Raw genomic sequence first — 3402 nt, forward strand, 5'->3', positions numbered from 1 at the left:
ATTCAAGAAGCCTCCAAGTGGCCTCAGAGAAAGAGAGAGCCTTGCATCATCTGCTTTAAGCCACCTCCTCCAGGGAGACTTCTAGGATCTCCTCCAGTAGGAAGTACCCTGACTCCTGTCCTCACTTACCTAAATTGTCCATTTCCTCCCTCCACCCCAAGCTAGGGGCTCCTAGAGACGCCGGAAATGCCCAAGATCATCTTAACCACTTAAGGAGCATCTCCAGGGCCCCGTTGTCCTGGAGCTTTGCCTACATAACTGCGCCTGAACCTCCTAACAGCCTTGGGGGGCTCAGATGGTTTGATGCCGTTTTTTCAGGGGAGGAAACAGGCCCAGAGGACTCGGGGCTCAGACAGGCCACAGAGCAGTTTCAGACCCAGGTCTGTGTGAGCTCTCCAGGAGGGACCCTCCTTCACAGAGGAAATGACCACGGCCACAGGACCATCAGTTGTGACCAGACACCGACTGACACGCCGCCCGGGCTCTGTGGCTGGGGCCCAGCCTCGGCGCTGTGCAGCCATGTAGCTCTGGCAAGCTCGTGGCTCTCTGGCCCTGGGTCTCCTCGTGAACCGCGTGTGTGAGGGTGCTGGACTGGCTTCGAGCTTGGTCCCGCCTCTGCATTTGCCCAGTCTTGGCAGGTTCCAGACCGGCCCAGGAAGGGTGAGTGCACCCAGTCCTGGGAGGGCAGCGATCTGCAGGTGGCCATCGTGTGGGCGGGGTGGGCTGAAGGGAGACCTGTGCTATAAGGGCAGGAGCGGGGTCCGGATCTGGGCCAGGTGCAGGGTACTGGGCTGGCCTTTCGGTCCGGGTGCCTTTCCTTCTGCTGCTCCATAGCGGGAGTTTTTCTTGGCAAGGAACAGCCCCATCCATCAGCTGCAATGGGGGGCTGACAGGCGGCCACTCCCCGCCGGCCTGGGCTTGAGGCAGACTCATAAATTCCACTCCAGGCTGGGCTGTAAATTCCTGTGATTCACGCCGGCCCCCTGGAGGACAGAGACATCTGAGGCCGTGGGACAGGCTGCTCGCCTGGCCAGAAGAGGTGGGCGCGGCGGAGGGGCCTACTGGCAGCTCCGCCCCTGGAGGTGCGGTGCTGAGCCCTCTCCCTAGGCCAGGCCCCTCTGCCTTCAGCTGCCCCTGGCCGGAATCACCCGGAGGTCAGGTATGGCTGATCTGTGTCCTCTGAGGTTGTGTGGGGCCGGAGGCCAGGAGGGGCTGCCCCACCTACCCCAGCAACGGCTCCTGCCAACTCACGTGACATTCGGACTTGGGGATTATGAGGACAAGGGGGTACGGGCCCTGGTGTGTGTGCTTCTTGTCCCTGAGGCCCAGCATCTACTGCCCCTCAGGCAGGGAAAGGTCTTGGAGACTCGGGCCGGGGCTGCTGTCGGCCACAAGTTCTCACTGGACTGGGACGCCAGGCCTCCTTTAAATACTTAAATGTGTGTTTCAGCCTTGTCTAGAGCCATATTTGTAACAGCGGGGTCTGATGTGCCGTTAAATACACACATGTCCGTGTGTATGTGTATACATGCACACACACATACATGAGAAAGAAATGAAATACATACATGGAAATAAATGCCTGGTTCCAACAGCAGATGCTCCCCTCGGGGTACCGGCGAAACCATCAAGTACCAACGACCCCGGGAAGGTTGCTCCCGTACAGACAAGGAAACCAAGGCCCAGAGCCAGTGCGGACTGGGTGACAGCCCCCTGCCTCCCAGGCCCAGTGCTTCCTCCCCCTCAGGCTCCTTGGTTTCCTGGAGGCCTTTGGGAACCTCAGGGAGCAGGCTTAGAGGTGGGAATCCGGGCAGCCGCTGACCAGCGCAGGCGCGTCCCAGTCTCCCAGCGGGAGGAGACAGGCTCTGGCTCTGTCTGTCCTTTGTCTCGGTGCCATGGCTCCCGAAGCACCTCTGCATTGGAAAGGGGTCCCCGGAGAGGGAGTGAGCAGGGCTCTGGCAGCAGCCTTTCCCTGGGGAGCTGCTTACTGAGCAGATAATTAGTGCCCGGCCAGGCTCCCAGGAAGGTGGCCTCATTAGCAGTGCTTCTCCTGCACAGCCACCCTCCTACCTGCAGGCTCCTGCCACCACCGCCACCACCATTGTGCTGTGACAATGGCTGCTGTGGGGGACAGAGCTGCCAGCTCCTGGAGCGCAGAGAGAGGGGCACATGTGCACTGCACACACGGCACACAGCCAGGCCCACACAAGTGCACGCACACCACATCCACACGGCGCACATGCAGAGCGTGGAGACCTGCATGGGGTACATTTGCACCAGGACGTGCACACAAGGAGTTTAGGTGTGCAGGCCTGGGCTGGACGGGGCACAGCCGTACACCGGACTGCAAGGCTGACTGCATGGGAAGGCTCAGGTGCACGGCTCAGACCTCCCTGAGTGTGAGGTGCATGGGTGCCCACGGCCTGGGGCTGGCTGAAGCCGAGAGGTGGGCGTCTTGGAGTGGATCTTGGCATGAAGACCGTGCCGCGGTGCTCTCTCCCTCCCTGTTGTGCTCATGGAAGAAATAAAACAAAAAACAGGGCTGGTCCTGTAGCCCAGGGGCTACGGGAGCCGGATCCCACGTGGCTGACTATGGTTCAAATCCCGGCAACGGGGAAAACCAGCCGGGTGTGTGCATGTGCGTGCCACACTTCCTGAGGACAAGAGGAGGAGGAGAAGGGCTTGCAGCGGGACCAGGCCCCGCTGGGGCGTGCTGGCTCTGTCTCCGTTTTCCTTTCCCCCTCTGTCTCTCTAGGGAGTGCACGTGCCCTCTGGCAATTAAAAAAGTGGAGACCCACGTGGAACACAGGTGGACACGCACACGTGTGTGCATGACACGCATAGCAGTGCTGGGCACATGGTGGTGGACCTGCAGCCCGATCTGCCCCGGGGCATTGGGCGTGCACACCTGTGGGGACACTGCACACACACATGGCACACATGTGTCACCTTCTCCTCAGAATCTGAGAAGGCCTGAGGTGCGGGGACTGGTTAGTCCCCTGGGGGAAATGAGGAGACAGGAGCTAAGGACACATTTAATTAATTCTTATCATTCCTGGCAGAGGGAAGGGGAGGTGCGGAGGGAGAGCAGGATGCATGGGGAGAGAGAGGGAGGGACGGGCCAGCTGGGGGTGCAGGTGAGGGAGGTGGGAGCAGGTGGGAGGTGGCAGTGAGGAGGCCCAGGGACCCTCAGGGCCCAGAGTGCTAGCTCCCTCAGCTGAGGACAGGCCCTAAGCCCAGGCAGCCGGGCCCTTCAAGGTCAAGTGTCCGGGCTGGTGCAGAAATCTCGCAGAGCCCGTCCGCACAGCGGCTGGTGGGGGGCTCACCCCGTCTCCCACGAGCTCCCACTGAGTGGAAATCCGTCCCAGAACCTCTCACTCTCGGCCCACTTCCCCCCCATGT

The sequence above is a fragment of the Tupaia chinensis genome, unplaced genomic scaffold (assembly GCF_000334495.1).
Source record: "Tupaia chinensis unplaced genomic scaffold, TupChi_1.0 Scaffold000078_1, whole genome shotgun sequence".
NCBI classification, from domain to species: Eukaryota; Metazoa; Chordata; class Mammalia; order Scandentia; family Tupaiidae; genus Tupaia; species Tupaia belangeri.